This window comes from Rattus norvegicus, chromosome 4, assembly GCF_036323735.1.
Source record: "Rattus norvegicus strain BN/NHsdMcwi chromosome 4, GRCr8, whole genome shotgun sequence".
NCBI lineage: Eukaryota > Metazoa > Chordata > Mammalia > Rodentia > Muridae > Rattus > Rattus norvegicus.
Genome location: NC_086022.1, coordinates 28065359 through 28086364, shown reverse-complemented (window position 1 = coordinate 28086364; position 21006 = coordinate 28065359). Strand labels below are relative to the sequence as shown.

Below are 21006 nucleotides of genomic sequence, written 5' to 3'. Positions count from 1 at the left end.
GTTTTGAAGCTTGGGGCTTAATGAAGAATTGAGAGTGTACTTTAAGGTTAGCCACTGTTGACCCTCAAGGTGTTAAACAATCCAAAACCTGTGTCAATTTTAAATTTTTCATATCAAGTATAAAGATTCTCCTGAGGTAAGACAAAAACTTCAAGCTATCATTAATTTGGAAGCAGAATATTTCCTACACATAAAGGAAGAGCAAAAGTCTTTTAAGATCTTTATTCTTTATTCTTGAAAAAGAATGTAGCCTTGTGAGACAGTATCCTGGTAACAATATCTAAATTGAATACCTGAAGGAGGTAGAAGTGCATTTCTGAAGGAGAGTAGTTTGAGTACAGGAAACATAAGGGGAGCAGAACTGGTAACAGGCACAGAGAATACTGAAGATTCAATCTTGATTCACATCTTTTTAAATACTTTGGATATTTCTTTAAAAATAAGCTTCAAGAAGAGTTTAAAAAAACTGCAGGGACAAAAATGAAGAGTATGAGAGAAGGGAGGTCCAGTAACAGGTCCAAATTTTGGTTCAGCTCATGGGGAGGCCCAGGGCCCTGAGGCTATTACTGATGCTGTGTTGTGCTCGCAGACAGGAACCTAGAGTAGCTGCTCTCTGAGAGGCCCAGCAAGCACCTGAAAGAGTCAGGTGCAAATCCTAGCAACCAACCAATAGATAGAAGCCAGAAAGCCCTGCGACTTAATTGGGGAAAAGCTGAGAGAAGCTTAGGAGAAGGGTGACCCCATGAAAAGCCAAGCAGTCTCAACTTACCTGGATCCCCCCAAGATCTCTCAGATACTGAGCCACCAACCAGTTATCATACACCAGCTGATATGAGGTGCAGACACATATACAGCAGAGGACTGTCTGGTTTGGCCTCAGTGAGGGAAGATACCCCTAACCCTCGAGAGATTTGAGGCCCCAGGGAGTCGGGAGACTTGGTAGGTCGGGGTGGAGTTGGGAACATCCTCTTGGAGACAGTGTGAGATGGAAATGTGCGATGGGGAGCAGTTGGGGGCACACCTGGAGGGGGGAGGGGATGAAATCTGGACTGTAAAAAAGGATTAAAGGATATATATGTACACATGGGGGAGAAAGTGTAATATATATATGGAAAAAGTACACCAATAAAGATCACTAGTTCCAAAGTACAGTTAAATATAAGGGTTGTGATGATCATGAATGAGTTGATAGCCTTGCTCAGTCAGAAATAGAAAATGAAGTTTATAATCTTGCCATTCCTAGTATTTATACTTTCCCAGACTGTACTTGCTCTATGAACTGTAGTTACATTGAAGACTTGGATTATAAAAAAGCCCTCTTGGATGTTTTCTTGCTTACTTTAGGAGGATATACAGAATTCACTTCCACTGTGTTGAGGACAGAAACTGACTATATTCAATGAAGATGGGTGCTTTACTCTTGGTTAATACATGTAACAAAAATTACTCCATATTTATTTCATATTTCATGTTACTAGCACGCAAAACATATAATTGAGAAAGTTGATTCATTTATTAATGCTTCTTCTCACATGATGGCAATAGTATTTGAAAATTTGGTTTATATTTGTTTCTTCCATTAATCCCAAAATTCTGGGAAAATTCCATTTTGTAAGCAACTAAAATAATTATGTTTTCAGTCAATCTTATTTTCCAATAAATAAATGCTGTAAGTTTTTTACTTCTAGCAACAAAGTGTCACTATAATCCTAGATTATACAGCATATGGAGTCTGAGAATGTATAAATATCAGGAATGGGGATCGTATAAGCTTCGTTTTCTCTTTCTGACTGATTTTATTCATGATCACAGCCCTAATGTTTAACTGCATTTAAGACCAGTGTTCTTTTATGTTGTTATATTTTTTCTTTTCCGAAAAGAATTGTGCAAATTAATTCCTTTCCCTTCCACAAAGACATATAAGTAAACCTTTATTACTTATAAGAAAATTTCAGTCTCCTAAAACACACTTTGGAAGTCCTCAAGAATAATTAAGAGAATTATTTTGTTGCGAAAGTCACAATAAATAGCTATTTTTTGAGGAACAAAGACACCTGGAAAAATAAATTTTATTTATGTTTATGTTGTTTAAAACATCTAGTCAAATTTAGCTCAGCCAGTTGGGAGTGCTCAAGCTTATACAGAGAGAGAGAGATTGGGAGAAGACAGACAGACAGACAGACAGACAGACAGACAAAGGAGATATAACACATCACAGAGATTTTCTTACATTTAGAATGTACTTATAAATATATCTATGTGAAAAGCCTAATTTAAAACCAAAACCAAAAATTTCTCTGGCCAGGAAAAGAACCATGTAAAGAATTAAATGAAATAGATCATATCATCTACCCAATGCCCCAAATCATCCAGGTTTTCACCAAGGGAATTGAGAAAATTTCATTGGGTTAAGTAAAGAATTCAGGAAACTCTACTTCAGTAGAGAGTAATTAGCTCTGTTGAGGACTACTTCATTGGACCTGCCTAATACACAATAAAAGCAAGAAATAAAAGGAGAGCTGAGTACAAGGTACTCAGATGAATTATTGCCACTTATAAAACAAACAAACAAAAATCCTACAATAATAAATGTAAGAAGAGGGCTAACAAACATCCAAGACTGCTTGAAAAACTCCCAAGAAATGCATTGTAGAAACTTACTAAAATAAATGCACATTACATATGTTTAAAAAGTTTAAGTGGAGGTACTCCGTAATGGGATAGGGAAACGATGCTCTCAGGAGACAGCACAGGTTAGCCAATAGAAAGCCCAATGGCAGGAGTGAGTTACCTGTTTGACAGTTGTTAGCATGGTTCCATATACTCCCTATATTACAATATATTGCCATTGATCTTGGTTATCCGCTAGAACTCAACAGGAAAACCCTATAACTGAAGATAGCACAACTCAAGTATAGATTATGGAGAAACAAAGCTGGTTCTGACCAGTAGTTTTATTCCTATTGGCAAACACTCATAGTTCTGAAACGTGCTATGCATACTACAAGAGAAAAGCAATCAACATCGATCTTACCCTGCTTTGGAATCTTTGAGCTACAGCAATGATTGGCATGGCATGCCATGCCCACTGATAGAAGGGTGCGACAAATGTTGTGGAAATAAACACTTTCTGACTGAATTTAAGGTCAGTGCCAAAGACTGAATCCATACATAACTCCCTTACTGGAACTAAGACCCGTGTGGCTTGATATACTATGGACCTTAGGAAGAAACTACTATTAGTTTGCCAAAAGGGTATAGTATTAAACTTCCTTTAAATGATTTATTGCTATACCTATAAACTAGTTCACATCACAACCCTCATTGAATGTCTTAGTCAGGCTTTCTGTTCCTGCACAAAACATGACCAAGGAGTACATTGAGGAGGAAAGGGTTTATTCAGCTTACACTTCCACATTGCTGTTCATCACCAAAGGAAGTCAGGATAAGACCTCACACATGGTAGGAACTTGGAGGCAGGAGCTGATACAGAGGTCATGGAGGGATGCTACTTACTGGCTTGCTTCCCTTGGCTTGATCAGCTTGCTTTCTTATAGAACCCAGGACTACCTGTCCCAGGGTTGGCAACACTTACAATGAGCTGGGTCCTCCCTCTAAGATCACTAATTGAGAAAACACCTTCACAGCTGGATCTCATGGAAGCATTTCTTCAAGGGAGGTGCCTTTCTCTGCAATGACTCTAGCTTGTGTCGGGTTGACACACAAAACCAACCGGTGTACTGAAGACTTTCCTTTTGAGTAGTAGACGATTATTAACCAAGATACCCACCCACATTTGCTCAAGGTGCAGAAAATAAATTGTAGAGTGCTCAGGTCTAAAGGGAACATTTACATCACAATGCAACCTTGCAAGGGTCAGGACTCATTACACAGAGGGGGAGAAAGTGTATTATAAGAGCCAGAAGCAGAGGCTGATTACAACTACGGAGTTTTGCTGACAAAGAAGAGTGAACAGAGGTTGTGAGAGAGTAGCCCAGACCTGCACAAGCTTACATTAGATAAGATACGAGCGTGGAAATATGAGGTAGACACGAAGCTCCAGCTCTAGCCAGGAACTTTTAGTTATTGGAGCGAGAGAGTCAGCTGACTATAAAAGTGATGCCCAGTAGGTAGACTGGGTTCTTATGAAAGTACGGAAGGCCCCAACATCAAAAATATTGGAAAATTAGAAATTGGACTGGGGCAAGTCTTTTTTTATTAAAGAGGAAATTAAGTTGGATGGGTAGAAAGTTTGAGGGTGGAGGTTGATATGATAAAAGCACAATGTAGGATGGAACTGTCCAAGAATTAATATCAGTATTATTAAAAAGAATACAATGAATGGACTTTACAATTTCAAAATAATATTAAGGCAAAACTCTATTTTAAAGAAATTCTTTTTGTAAACAGGTAAATTAAGCACATATTCATACATGTGAAACTGAAACAACTCATTACCAGCAGACATAAATAGGGAATGTTAATAGGTAGCATGAAGTAAAGATGAAAATTATATGAGAAATATGTATACCAAAAGAACAAAATAGAGGAACTGCAGTGATGTATGATTTTCCTATGATATTTTTTATACTGCTAGATGTTTTGAGGTTTGCAGAAAATATGTAAATAAAACAAATAGCAATGGCTTTAAGCCTAGGAGAGGTGAGAGGGGTACCAGTGTACTGTTTAAAATGTTTCTTTGTTACAAAGCAATACATTACTAATCAAGAGAAGGCTGGTAAGTTAAAGAAATACAACATAAATTATACAGACAGTATTAAATTAATAAATTAAAATTGTTTTTTATGCAATGGACCAAAATGGAAATAAAAGAAAATGATTAGATTTATTTTCTAAAAGAAAAAAAATAATACTAAAATGCAGATCAAAACAAATGAAACAAGTGCAAAAGGAATTTCAGATAACCAGAATTCAAAAGTTTCAACAACAAATTAAGTAATCTAAATAGCAAAATGAAAAGATATAGAATATCAATTAACAAGTGAGCTCTTTTATCCTGTCATGGTTTCCAATCCATAAACCCCCTATCCCATCCTCCCTCCCCCTTCTTCTGTGAGGGTGTTCCCCTATTCAACCACCCAGCCCTTCCTACCTCCCCACCTTGACATCCCCCTTGGCAAGATCAAGGGCTTCTCCGCCCATTGGTGCCCAACAAGGCCATCCTCTGATACATATGCAGCTGGAGCCATGGGTCTGTCCATGTGTATTCTTTGGATGTTGGTTTAGTCCCTGGGAGCTCTGGTTGGTTGGTTTTGTTGTTCTTATGGATTTGCAAAGCCCTTCAACTTCTTCTATACTTTCTATAACTCTCCAATGAGGACTCCGTTCTCAGAACAATGGTTGGCTGTGAGCATTTGCCTCTGTATTTGTCATTCTCTGGCAAAGCCTTTCAGGAACCAGCTATATCAGTCTCCTGTCAGCATGCACTTCTTGGCTTCAGTAATATTGTCTGGGTTTGGTTGCTGCATGTATATGGGCTGGATCCTTAGGTGGGGCAGGGTCTGAATGGCCATTCCTTCAGTCTCTGTTCCAAACTTTGTCTCCGTATCTCCTCCTATGAATATTTTAGTTACCGCTTTTAAGAAGAACTGAAGCATCCGCACTTTGGTTGTCCTTCTTGTTGAACTTCATGTGGTCTGTTGATTGTATCTTGGGAGATCCGACCTTTTGGGCTGGAGAGGTGGCTTAGCCATTAAAGGCTAGGCTCATAACCAAAAATAAAAGTGAGCTTTTATATAAAAATAGAACAATATTCATTAACAAAGAGAATGACATTTTGGCCACAAAAATAAGGATCCCTGTTCAATGGGAAATAAACCTGCAAACAATGACAAAATCTATTCAATTTCATCCATAAGTCAAATTTAAAATAGCCAATGCTCTAGACATTGAGTGTAGAATGATGTTACCAGAGTCTGGGAAGAGTTTGTGTGGTGGTTTAAATAAAAATGACCCCCATAAGCTCATATGTTTGAAGGTTTAGTCATCAGCACTGCCTCTAGAAGGATTAGCTATTGTGACCCTGTGGTAGGTGGGATTTTGTTGGAGAAAGTGTGTCACTGGAATGCAGCTTTAGGGTTTCAGAAATTCAAGAAGTTCAAGCCAGGCCCAGTGTCTCCCTCTCCCTCTCCCTCTCCCTCTCCCTCTCCCTCTCCCTCTCCCTCTCCCTCTCCCTCTCCCTCTCCCTCTCCCTCTCCTCTTTCTCTTGTGCTGCTTATAGATCCAGTGTAGAACTCTCCACTACTTCTCCAGTACCATGTGTGCCAGCAGGCTGCTATTCTTTACACCATGATGACAATCGAGTAAACTTCTACAACTCTAAGTAAGCCCTAATCAAATTCTTTACTGTTTAATAGTTGCCATGGTCTTGGTATTTCTTCCCTGAAAAAGAACACTAAGAAAGCTGGGTACAAGTTAGGAGGAAAGCTTCAACAATGGCTATAATTAACAGATACAGTAAAAAAAAATTCTGTTCTGCTGTTTTATAGTACAATGATTATAGATAACAGCAATGAACTGATTATTTCAAAAAGGTTGTACAATGAACTCTGAAAAAATCATGTAAGGAATGATAAGTGTTTAAGGAGATAAATATCTTTAATACTATTTGAACATTGCTTCATACCCATGTATCACACTTCATGGATTACCATTAATATGGATAATTTTGTGTCTTTTATAACAGCTTATAAATAAAGTTTAAGGAAGCAACACCAGACTGAAAATCTGCTAGAACATTAAACTTTAAATATACAGATATGAGGTCTTTGAGATGGCTCAGCAGGTAAAGGCATTTGCTGCCTACGGTGAGACACTGAATCTGATCCCCAGTGCCCACATAATGGAAGGAGAGTACCATCTCCTCCAGATTGTCTTTTCAGGTCCACAGATGTCATGGAACAACTACACCAGGATGTAAACCATGCTGACACCTGGTAAAAGAAATCTGGACTGCTCCTAGCATACTAAATCAGGATACTGTAAAGTACAGGGGTATTATGAATAATGAAAGTTATTTCATAATGACATGTGTCCAAATTAAGAAAAGGAACAATGATAAATGTGTCTGCATGTAACTGAACTTTAAAGAACATAAAACAAAAATTACTAAAACTTCCAAGAGAAAAATTGCTAATAAATTGGTAATTATAGTATGAAATATTTTCTATACCCCACCACTAACTAATCAGCAACAAATTTTAAGCTGTAAATTCAAGCTATAAAAGGTTATACTAAGTGATCATGTTGCTTGAAACACCCTTCTAGTAATTGATTTATTCAATAAAAAGAGGCCTTTTTCTTCTGCTGTGAACAGTGGAAAGTCATATCAGAAATCAAAGGTTCCCAGTTTTGTATTTAGAATTTGCTTAGCTTCTCTCATTGTGATATTTATTTAAGCCACATGACCAAAATTTTCAGTAACCAAGTCAATATAAAGAAAAGAAAAGTATATTCTGTTCTTTCAGAGCATTCAATATATCAACTCATGGATAACAACTTTCACATTCATGTCAATAAAATGGGTTACAGTTCAATTTCTTTATAAAGACTAAAAAGAACTTAATTACTATTCAAAGCAGTAATTCAAAGCAGGGGATGAAAGTGCATAAGTTTTTACCTTTTTATAGTCTGAATGATAAACAGAAAGGTCAGATAATAATAGAAAATACTTTGCTTTCTTAGACTCTAATGAGAAACACAGAAGTCAAGAAACTAAACTAATCAACATAATTATAATTTTTATCTGCCCTTATAGATATGCATGATTTTAATTACAAATAAGAACAAAGGTGTTAATATATTGAAAAAATATGAAGCTTACTGATAACAAGAGTTTTTGACCTTCTACTAAAATTTATGTTTTATACCAAATTAATGGTTTATGGTTTAGTTTTACTATTTTAAAGGACTGTACTGGCAATAAAATAGTCTTTGACTTGTTTGATACCAGCTCCTTGGCACTACTCCTTTTGTGGACAAGTAGTCTTACATAGTATGAAATCAGTATATATTCTAATCTAAAATGTAAAAGTATATTAGACTATATAGTATAATCGGATGTCATCTAATATGGTATAACATGATCTAATAAATTATGAAATTAGAAAAGCAGAGAAATTGGCAGTAGATCTGCATGCTGGAGAACTCACATACTCTAAGAGCTTCCATTCTCATCCAGAAAAACTAAACTCATTACAAACTAACTCCCAATAAAGCCACTAAAATATTATTTCTCCATGCAAAGCCAACTTTTAAATAAGAGTTTACTATTTATTGTTATGTTTAAATTTCATTGTCTTTCCTGTCTTGTGATATGGAACCCATGAACCAATGCCTGATATTCTCCATGAGGTCAGTGGCCAGAGGCTAAATAAATCATGGGCTCTAGTGGAAAACCTAGGATTTTTTTTATTTTTATTTTTATTTTGCTAAATGAATATAGCAACAAAATGACACTCAATGATATATTGCTACACACTCATTGAACAGTGTACCACTCAGCACTCATTAGAGATACTTCCTCTTATAGTAGATGGTAATTTACAACTGGATAACATACAGGAAATAAGAGACTCCTGGACTTTTAGACCTAAGTGTGATGTCTCTGTCACACCACTCTGCTGGGGGTTCATGAATTTATGTGACAGAAGAGGTAGAAAGATTGTAAGAGCCAGAGGTGGTGGTTCACATCAAGAAAACTCATTTTCCAAACATAACAGGGCAGATGTACATGTGAACTCACAGAAACTGTGATTACAAACACATGCTCTGCATCATGTCAGCCTCACAAAACCACAACACAGAGGAGAATCACACATACAGTTTCACAACTTACCAAGACACTATTTAAAACAGATAGCTGCTAGGAGAGGGAAAATCAGACAATCTGTTTTCTTCGACGGAGTGACTGGATACATCAACCCCACTCTAAGGGAGGCCCATTCTCCAGAACAGTCAGGAAACTAACTGAATTCTATATTGTTTGTTCGCTTGTTTGCTGATATCCACGCAGGCCATTATTTGGGTTTCTGTCTACAGAGGTACTATGAGGTGAGAGCAATAGGAAAGAACAACCTGAAGGAACAGACCGGATAAACAGTTCTCTGCACCCAAATCCCGTGGGAGGGAGAGATAAACCTTCAGAGAGGCAGACACACCTGGGAAACCAGGAGAGACTGCACTCTGAACACATCTCGGGTGCCAGAGGAAAACACCAAACTCCATCTGTAACCCTGGTGCACTGAAGCTCTCATAAACGGCGGTGCAGATCTTCCTGGTGGCTGCCGCCGCAGAGAGCTCATGGGCAGCACCCCGTGAGCGAACTTGAGCCTCGGGACCACAGGTAAGACCAACTTTTTCTGCTGCAAGTGACCTGCCTGGTGAACTCGGGACACACAGAGGCAGAATTCCTCTAGGACCGGGCACTTCCTGTGTTTACCGGGAGTCCCACACCTGTGGATCCCGGCCCGCAGCAGCTCTCTGCTCCCAGAACCATGGGAGAGAGACATCACCGCCTGGTCAGGTGGGCACTCCTGAGGCTGCAGAGCGGAGGAGACCACCAACACTGCCCACCCCTGCTCACATCCCTGGCCCAAGAGGAAACTGTATAAGGCCTCTGGGTTCCCGTGGGGGAGGGCCCAGGAGCGGTAGGACCCCTGCGCCTGAGACACCGCCGGAACCTGAAAGAAACAGACCGGATAAACAGTTCTCTGCACCCAAATCCCGTGGGAGGGAGAGCTAAACCTTCAGAGAGGCAGACAAGCCTGGGAAACCAGAAGAGACTGCTCCCTGCACACACATCTCGGACGCCAGAGGAAAAAGCCAAAGACCATCTGGAACCCTGGTGCACTGAAGCTCCCGGAAGGGGCGGCACAGGTCTTCCTGGTTGCTGCCGCTGCAGAGAGACCCTGGGCAGCACCCCACGAGCGAACCTGAGCCTCGGGACCACAGGTAAGACCAAAATTTCTGCTGCACGAAAGCTGCCTGGTGAGCTTGGGACACACGGAAGCAGAATTTCTCTAGGACCGGGCACGTTCTGTGTTTAGCGGAAGTCCCACACCCGCGGATCCCGGCCCGCAGCAGCTCTCTGCTCCCAGACCCGGTGAGAGAGAGACCCAATCACCTGGTCAGGTGGGCACTCCGGAGGCTGCAGAGCGGAAGAGACCACCAACACTGCTCAAAACACACATTGCACCTCACACAATAATAGTAGGAGATTTCAACACCCCACTCTCATCAATGGACAGATCATGGAAACAGAAATTAAACAGAGACGTAGACAGACTAAGAGAAGTCATGAGCCAAATGGACTTAACAGATATTTATAGAACATTCTATCTTAAAGCAAAAGGATATACCTTCTTCTCAGCTCCTCATGGTACTTTCTCCAAAATTGACCATATAATTGGTCAAAAAACGGGCCTCAACAGGTACAGAAAGATAGAAATAATCCCATGCGTGCTATCGGACCACCACGGCCTAAAACTGGTCTTCAATAACAATAAGGGAAGAATGCCCACATATACGTGGAAATTGAACAATGCTCTACTCAATGATAACCTGGTCAAGGAAGAAATAAAGAAAGAAATTAAAAACTTTTTAGAATTTAATGAAAATGAAGGTACAACATACCCAAACTTATGGGACACAATGAAAGCTGTGCTAAGAGGAAAACTCATAGCGCTGAGTGCCTGCAGAAAGAAACAGGAAAGAGCATATGTCAGCAGCTTGACAGCACACCTAAAAGCTCTAGAACAAAAGAAGCAAATACACCCAGGAGGAGTAGAAGTCAGGAAATAATCAAACTCAGAGCTGAAATCAACCAAGTAGAAACAAAAAGGACCATAGAAAGAATCAACAGAACCAAAAGTTGGTACTTTGAAAAAATCAACAAGATAGATAAACCCTTAGCCAGATTAACGAGAGGACAGAGAAAGTGTGTCCAAATTAACAAAATCAGAAATGACGAAGGAGACATAACTACAGATTCAGAGGAAATTCAAAAAAATCATCAGATCTTACTTTAAAAGCCTATATTCAACAAAATTTGAAAATATACATGAAATGGACAATTTCCTAGACAAATACCAGGTACCGAAGCTAAATCAGGAACAGATAAACTAGTTAAACAACCCCATAACTCCTAAGGAAATAGAAGCAGTCATTAAAGGTCTCCCAACCAAAAAGAGCCCAGGTCCATACAGGTTTAGTGCAGAATTCTATCAGACCTTCATTGAAGACCTCATACCAATAATATCCAAACTATTCCACAAAATTGAAACAGATGGAGCACTACCCCTTCCTTCTATGAAGCCACAATTACTCTTATACCTAAACCACGGAAAGACCCAACAAAGAAAGAGAACTACAGACCAATTTCCCTTATGAATATCGACGCAAAAATACTCAATAAAATTCTGGCAAACTGAATCCAAGAGCACATCAAAACAATCATCCACCATGATCAAGTAGGCTTCATCCCAGGCATGCAGGGATGGTTTAATATACGGAAAACAATCAACGTGATCCATTATATAAACAAACTGAAAGAACAAAACCACATGATCATTTCATTAGATGCTGAGAAAGCATTTGACAAAATTCAACACCCCTTCATGATAAAAGTCCTGGAAAGAATAGGAATTCAAGGCCCATACCTAAACATAGTAAAAGCCATATACAGCAAACCAGTTGCTAATATTAAACTAAATGGAGAGAAACTTGAAGCAATCCCACTTAAATCAGGGACTAGGCAAGGCTGCCCACTCTCTCCCTACTTATTCAATATAGTTCTTGAAGTTCTAGCCAGAGCAATCAGACAACAAAAGGAGGCCAAGGGGATACAGATCGGAAAACAAGAAGTCAAAATATCACTATTTGCAGATGATATGATAGTATATTTAAGTGATCCCAAAAGTTCCTGAAGCTGATAAACAACTTCAGTAAAGTGGCTGGGTATAAAATTAACTCAAATAAATCAGTAGCCTTCCTCTACACAAAAGAGAAACAAGCCGAGAAAGAAATTAGGGAAACGACACCCTTCATAATAGACCCAAATAATATAAAGTAACTCGATGTGACTTTAACCAAGCAAGTAAAAGATCTGTACAATAAGAACTTCAAGACACTGAAGAAAGAAATTGAAGAAGACCTCAGAAGATGGAAAGATCTCCCATGCTAATGGATTGGCAGAATTAATATAGTAAAAATGGCCATTCTACCAAAAGTGATCTACAGATTCAGTGCAATCCCCATCAAAATACCAATCCAATTCTTCAAAGAGTTAGACAGAACAATTTGCAAATTCATCTGGAATAACAAAAAACCCAGGATAGCTAAAGCTATCCTCAACAATAAAAGGACTTCAGGGGGAATAACTCTCCCTGAACTCAAGCAGTATTACAGAGCAATAGTGATAAAAACTGCATGTTATTGGTACAGAGACAGACAGATAGACCAATGGAATAGAATTGAAGACCCAGAAATGAACCCACACACCTATGGTCACTTGATTTTTGAGAAAGGAGACAAAACCATCCAATGGAAAAAAGATAGCATTTTCACCAAATGGTGCTGGTTCAACTGGAGGTCAACATGTAGAAGAATGCAGATCGATCCCTGCTTATCACCCTGTACAAAGCTTAAGTCCAAGTGGATCAAGGACCTACACATCAAACCAGACACACTCAAACTAATAGAAGAAAAACTAGGGAAGCATCTGGAACACATGGGCACTGGAAAAAATTTCCTGAACAAAACACCAATGGCTTATGCTCTAAGATCAAGAATCGACAAATGGGATCTCATAAAACTGCAAAGCTTCTGTAAGGCAAAGGACACTGTGGTTAGGACAAATTGGCAGCCAACAGATTGGGAAAAGATCTTTACCAATCCTATAACAGATAGAGGCCTTATATCCAAAATATACAAAGAACTCAAGAAGTTAGACCGCAGGGAGACAAATAACCCTATCAAAAAATGGGGTTCAGAGCTAAACAAAGAATTCACAGCTGAGGAATGCCGAATGGCTGAGAAACACCTAAAGAAATGTTCAACATCTTTAGTCATAAGGGAAATGCAAATCAAAACAACCCTGAGATTTCACCTCACACCAGTGAGAATGGCTAAGATCAAAAACTCAGGTGACAGCTAATGCTGGCGAGGATGTGGAGAAAGAGGAACACTCCTCCATTGTTGGTGGGGTTGCAGACTGGTACAACCATTCTGGAAATCAGTCTGGAGGATCCTCAGAAAATTGGACATTGAACTGCTTGAGGATCCAGCTATACCTCTCTTGGGCATATACCCAAAAGATGCCCCAACATATAAAAGAGACACGTGCTCCACTATGTTCATCCCAGTCTTATTTATAATAGCCAGAAGCTGGAAAGAACCCAGATGCCCTTCAACAGAGGAATGGATACAGAAAATGTGGTACATCTACACAATGGAATATTACTCAGCTATCAAAAACAATGACTTTATGAAATTCATAGACAAATGGTTGGAACTGGAAAATATCATCCTGAGTGAGGTAACCCAATCACAGAAAGACATACATGGTATGCACTCATTGATAAGTGGCTATTAGCCCAAATTCTTGAATTACCCTAGATGCACAGAACAGATGAAACTCAAGAAGGATGATCAAAATGTGAATGCTTCACTCCTTCTTTAAAAGGGGAACAAGAATACCCTTGGCAGGGAAGAGAGAGGCAAAGATTAAAACAGAGACTGAAGGAACACCCATTCAGAGCCTGCCCCACATGTGGCCCATACATATACAGCCACCCAATTAGACAAGATGGATGAAGCAAAGAAGTGCAGTCTGACAGGAGCGGGATGTACATCACTCCTGAGAGACACAGCCAGAATACAGCAAATACAGAGGCGAATACCAGCAGCAAACCACTGAACTGAGAACAGGACCCCCGTTGAAGGAATCAGAGAAAGGACTGAAAGAGCTTAAGGGGGCTTGAGACCCCATATGTACAACAATGCCAAGCAAACAGAGCTTCCAGTGACTAAGCCACTACCTAAAGACTATACATGGACTGACCCTGGACTCTGACCTCATAGGTAGCAATGAATATCCTAGTAAGAGCACCAGTGGAAGGGGAAGCCCTGGGTCCTGCTAAGACTGAACCCCCAGTGAACTAGACTGTTGGGGGGAGGGCAGCAATGGGGGGAGGTTTGGGAGGGGAACACCCAATAGGAAGGGGAGGGGGGAGGGGGATGTTTGCCTGGAAACCGGGAAAAGGAATAACACTCGAATTGTATATAAGAAATACTCAAGTTAATAAAAAAAAAAGAGCAACAAGGTCCAATTTGTTTCTTTCCACAAGAGCCAGGTAATCTTCCTTCTGCCACAACACACATGGAAGTTATGCTTAGACAGAAGACCTGAAGGAATCTGTCATAGCATATTGTGGTGGATGCTCTTTAATGACTCAGTTGATAGTTCCTAATTAAAGATATTCATTCCTGTCCTTTTGGGCAGGGAACTTATACTACTTCATAAAATCTAGAATCACATGATATATAATCAAGGTTGATAATGTGGCTAAATAGTATTTTTTCTTTTTTCTTCTAAAGTAATTGCCCAACCTAATCTGACCTGGGTAATCTCAACAGTTTTGAGAATGTGGCCTAATGCTTCAAACACCAGATTTATATTGCAATATATTATTCATTCTAGTATTCAGTTTTTTATCTTCAATGGAGAACAACCTCACATATTTGGTAATTTTTCTATTAATCTTTTGTTGTTGTTGTTGTTGTTGTTTCTTGCAAGTGCATGTGTCATAAAGGTATATGTTTGAATGCATGTTCACATGTATTTGGATCAAAGTGTGTGTGCAGGTATATGTATGTGCATCATGAGTATAAAAACCAGAGATTGACAATGGATATCTTTATTAGTTACTTTCCACCTTATATGCTGAGTCTAGGACTAATACTTGACCTTGGGAGTTTTGTTAGCCTGGCTAGCTTGTTTGTTTATTGTTCCTTACTTTTTAAGTCGTGGGTTAACTGAGCTTTGTACACAAACAAATATTATAGACTAAGATAAAATATATGTGCATGTAGTGGTATTTACTCCTATTCCTCTTTCGGGCCTTAAAAATAGGGTGCCTAGAAGTGTTTGTTCTTTGTTGACCAAGTTCACTGCTCTGGAATTTGCAAAGTATGCATTAGTGTATGGACAGTAGTCTGCCATTTGCTCTGTATCCTGATATTTCTCCTGGCTTTATATGCCCATACCATAGACATGTTCTCTCAGGAAGAAGAATGGTTTAGTGGGTTAAAAAATGTAGCCCTACAGAGGATTCTAGAAGGAAAACATCAATATAAGGAAGAAAACTCTACCAAAGAAAAGACAAAATATCAAGCATTTCACAACAAAGCCAAAAGGAGAAAACCACAAGCACATAGAGCTACCTATAAAAGCAAATATAACAGGAACCAACAGCAATCTCTCAATATTAATGGACTCAACTCACCTATAAAATGGCATAAACTAACAGACTGGATATGCAAACAAGGTCCAGCATTTTGCTGCATACAAGAAACACACCTCATTAACAAAGACAGCCACTATTTCAGAGTAAAAGGATGGCAAAAGGTCTACGAAGCAAATGGTCCCAAGAAACAAGCTAGAGTTGCCATCTTAATATCCAATAAAATAGATTTTCAAACAAAGTTATCAAACATGATGAAAAGGACACTTCATATTTATTAAAGAGAAAATCCACCAAAAGAAAGTCTCAATTCTGAACATCTATGCCCCAAATGCAAGGACACTCACATTCATGAAAGTAACTTTAGTGAAGTTTGAAACATACGTTGAGGCTCACACAATTATTATGGGAGATTTCAACACCCCACTCTCACCAATGAACAGGTCACTAAAACAGAAACTAAACAGAGACACAGTGAAAATAACAGAGGTTATGAACCAAATGGATTTAACAGATATCTACAGAACATTTCACCCTAAAACAAAAGAATACACCTTCTTTTCAGTATCTCATGTTATCTTCTCCAAAATTGACCCTAAAATTGGTCACAAAACAACCTTCAACTGATACAAGAAGATTGAAATAATCCCATGCATCCTATCTAACCACCATGGCCTAAAGCAGGTGTTCAATAACAGCAAAAGCAACAGAAAACCCAGAGACATGTGAAAACTGAACAACTCTTTACTCAATGATAATTCGGTTAAGGATAAAATAAAGAAAGAAATTAAAGACTTACTAGAATTTAATGAAAATCTTGACACATCATACCCAAACCTAAGAGGAAAACTCATAGCGCTAAGTGCACTCATAAACTGGAGAGATCTTACACTAGCAACTTAACAGCACACCTGAGAGCTCTAGAACAAAAGGAATCAAACTCACCCAAGAGGAGTAGAAGGCAGAAATTAGTCAAACTCAGGGCTGAAATCAACCAAATAGAATCAAAGAGCACAATTCAAAGATTCAGCAAAATCAAAAGCTGATTCTTTGACAGAATCAACAAGATAGATAAACGCCTAGCCAAACTAACTGAAGGGCTCAGGGGCAGTATCCAAATCAGAAATGAAAATCAAAATCAGAAATGAGAAGGGAGACATAACAACAGAAACAGACAAAATTCAAAAAAGCATCAGATCCTATTACAAAAGTCTATACTCAACAAAACTTGAAAATCTAGATGAAATGAATATTTTTTAAAGACAGATACAACACACCAAAGTTAATCAACAGCAGGTAAACTTTCTAAACAGGCCCACATCCCATAAGGAAATAGAAGAAGTAATTAAAAATCTCCCAACCAAAAATAGCCCAAGGCCAGTTGGATTTAGGTCAGAATTCTACCAAAACTTCAAAGAATACCTGATACCAGTATTCCTTAAACTATTCCATAAAATAGAAAGAGAATGAACTACCTAATTTATTCTATGAAGCCACAATTACTCTGATACCTAAACCACACAAGGACCATAACAAAGAAGAGAACTTCAGACCAAACTCACCTATGAATATGCAAAAATACTCAATAAAATCCTTACAAACCAAATCCAAGAACACATCAAAACCAGCATTTACCATGCTCAGGTAAGTTTCATCCCATGATGCAAGGTTGGTGCAATATATGAAAATCCATTAATGTAATCCTCCATATAAACAAACTCAAAGAAAAAAAATCACACGATTATCTCCTTAGATGCAGAAAAAGCATTTGACAAAATGTAACATCTCTTCATGTTAAAAATACTGGAGAGATAGAGATCAGGAATTTAAGGTCCATACCCAAACATAATAAAAGAAATTTACTGCAAACCAACAGCCAATATCAAATTCGTGGAGAGACACTTGAAGCAATCCCACTAAAATCAGAAAGAAGCCAAGGATGCCCACTCTCCCCATATCTACTCAGTATAGTATTTGAAGTGCTAGCTAGAAAAATAAGACAAGAAAAAAGAGATCAAGGGGATACAAATTGGCAAAGAAGAAGTCAAGGTATCCCTATTTGCAGATGGTATGATAGTATACATACGTGATCCTAAAAATTCTACCAGAGAACATCTCCAGCTGATAAACAACTTCAGTAAAGTGGGCAGATATAAAATTAACTCAAACCAGTAGCCTTTCATTATACAAATGATAAATAGGCTGAGAAATAAATTAGGGAAAAATTGCCTTCACAATAGCCATATATAATATATCTTGGGGTAACTCTAACAAAACAAGTGAAAAACCTTTATGATAAGACCTTCAAGTCTCTCAAGAAAGAGATCAAAGAAGAGCTCAGAAAATGAATAGCTCTCCCATGCTCATGGATTGGCAGAATTAACGAAGTAAAAATGGCCATCTTACCAAAGGCAATTTACAGATTCAGTATGATCCCCATCAAAATCCCAATATAATTCTCAAATTCATCTGGAAAGGCAAAAAAAAAAAAGGATAGCAAAAACAATTCTCAACAATAAGAACTGCTGGGGGAATCACCATTCCTGACCTCAAACTCTACTACAGAGCAATAGTGATAAAAACTGCATGGTATTGGTACAGAAACAAACTGGTTGATCAATAGAATAGAATTGAAGACCTATAAATAAAACCAAACACATACACATACTTGATCTTTGACAAAGAAGCCAAACATATACAATGGAAAAAAGAAAGCATCTTAAATAAATGGTGCTGGTCTAACTGGATGTCTGTATGTGAAAAATAAAAATATACCCATATTTGTCACCATGAACAAAGCTCAAGTCCAAGTGGATGAAGAAACTCTACATAAAACCAATTACACTGCATCTAATAGAAGAGAAAGTGGGAAAGAGCTTTGAACTAATTGGCACCAGAAGAAATTTCCTAAACAGAACTCCAATGGCTCAAGTTCTAAGATCAAGAATTGATAAATGGGACCTCATGAAAGTGGAAAGATTCTGTATGGCAAAGGACATAATCAATAAGACAAATCAGCGTCCTACAGATTGGGAAAAAACTTCACTAATCCTACATCTGATAGAGGGCTAATATCTGAAATATATAAAGAAATTAAGCTTACCACTAAAGAAACAAACAACCCAATCAAAAAATTGGGTAGAGAACTAAACCGAGAATTCACAGTAGAGGAATCTTGAATGACTGAGAAGCACCTAAAAATGTTCAAAGTCCTTAGTGATCAGAGAAATGCAAATCAAAATGATCCTCATTTTCCACCTTATACCAGTAAGGATAACTAAGATCAAAACCTCAGGTGACAACACATGTTGTTGAAAATATGGAGAAAGAAGAACACTCCTCCTTTGCTGGTGAGAATGCAAATTGGCACAACCACAGTGGAAATGAATTTGGAGGCACCTCAGAAAATTATAAGTAGACTGACCTAAAGATCGAGAGAAACAACTCTTGGGAATATACCCCAAAGGTGCCCCATCATTCCACAGTGGCACATGTCCCACTATGTTCATAGCAGCCTTATTTGTGATAGACAGAAACTGGAAACAACCCAGATGTTCCTCAACAGATGAATAGATATAGAAAATGTGATTCATTTATCCCATGGAATACTACTCAGCTATTAAGAATGAGGACATGCTGAAATTTGCAGGCAAATGGATAAAACTAAAAAAAATACCATCCTGAATGAGGTAACTCAGTCCCAAAGGCACATGTATAGTATGTTCTCACTAATAAGTAGATATTAGCCAAAATAAAAAACTGTACAGAATATCTAAGATACAGTCTACAGAACTCAAAAAGGTCAACAAGCTGAAGGGCCCAAGTGAATATGCCACAGTTCTACTTGGGAGAGAGAAGAAAGCAACAATAAAGGGTAAGGGAGGGAGGGATAGTGGAGAGAAAGGGGATAGAGGTGTTGGGAGAGGGGAACATGATCTGATATTGGGTGGGGGGAAAGCACTGAAGCACTGTGGGCAAGTATTAAGAATGGAAACAGGAAACCTTGGGAAGAAGGAGGTTGAGAAGATCCTCTAGAATGTACCAGAGACCTTAGAAGTGAGAGACTCTCAGGACTCAAAGTGTGTGGGGGGGTGTTGAAAGGCCCTATAGTGGGGAGAGAGAACTTATTGAACCCACTTCCAGTAGAAAGACAGGACACCAAGGTCCAGTGACAGGCCCAAAGTGGGATCCAGCTCAAAGGGAGGCCCCAAGACCTGACACCATTACTGAGGCTCTGGGGCATACATAAAAAAAGGAGCTATTGTGTCTGCCCTTTGAAAGACCCAATGAATACCTGAAAGAGTCAGATGTAGATATATGCACCTGATCAATGAACAGAAGCTGCTGACCCCTCTGGTTGAATTATGGAAAAGCTGGAGGATGCTAAGGAGGAGGGCAACCCTGTATGAAGAGCAGCAGTCTCAATAAACCTGGACCCCTGAGATCTCTTAGACACTGGATCACCAACTAAGCAGTAAACAAGCTGAGATGAGGCCTCCAACACTTATACAGCAGAGGACTCCTGGGTCTGGGTTCAGTCAGAGAAGTTGCAACTAATCCTCAAGAATCTAGAGGGACCCAGGAAGTTTAGGTCTGGTGGGGTGTGTGAGGTGGGAACATCCTTGTGGAAAGAGGAAGGGGGCAAGAGGTGGGGAGGAGGTATGGGATGTGGAACCCTCAGGGCAGGAGGTGGGAAATGGGAGGGGAATAAAATCTGGAGTGTAAAAATCAATCAATTTTAAAAATGCTTGCTAAGTAAACCTTGGTAACCTCTGTTTGATCCCTGGACCTGAGAATTGTTCTTTGACTTTACAGGCTTTGACACACACATGCTCATGCATAAACACAAATCAGAAATGTACATACAAAAGTAAAGAAGAAATAAGAAAAGAAGTGTTGTTCTAAGAACATATTTTCCCAGCCCTGGTGGAGGCTGCAATCCTTTATACTTGATAAAAAAAAAATAAAAAGGTTCGCATAGTTTCTGTTTCAATATTTTTTCAGACCCATGAAGGATTTGCTAAATATGACCTAGGCTGGAAAGTAGAGAGATAGCTTTTTCAAGACTCAGGCATTTCCATAATTGGAAGCTCCCTCTTGCAACTCTGTACAACTTCCCATGTGCGAGGGTTTTGCAGTGTTTTGAGATATGAGAGTGTTTTTTATGTCTGTGTTATAATATTACTTATCTTCAGATCATATTCACTATTCATAGTGAACTAAGATATCACCTTCATGATAGAAAAGAAGATGAATAATCCTCTCTTTATACTAATAAAATTTTCACGTATTATCATAAATTTTATACTTTAAGAGGGGCATCTTCCCTCCCTTTTTGTCTCTCATATATATATACATGTATATGTATATATATGTATATATATATATAATGATCAGTATAATAAGTTTAAACTGAACAGCTTTTATATATAAAACTGTGAAAAAGGCACCTCAGATAATTGGAATTTCCCCAGGAATTTCGTGCTAGAAGAAGAAAAACACTAAAGAAGTCTGCTGCCCGCCA

At 38.7% G+C, this 21006-nt stretch overlaps 1 protein-coding gene across 1 annotated transcript in view; it reads right to left on the bottom strand.

Annotated features, from left to right (window-relative positions):
- The window catches only part of Zfp804b (zinc finger protein 804B), a 535678-nt gene that overhangs the window by 13261 nt on the left and 501411 nt on the right, over positions 1-21006 (bottom strand). The gene's annotated exons all lie outside the window — the stretch shown is intronic.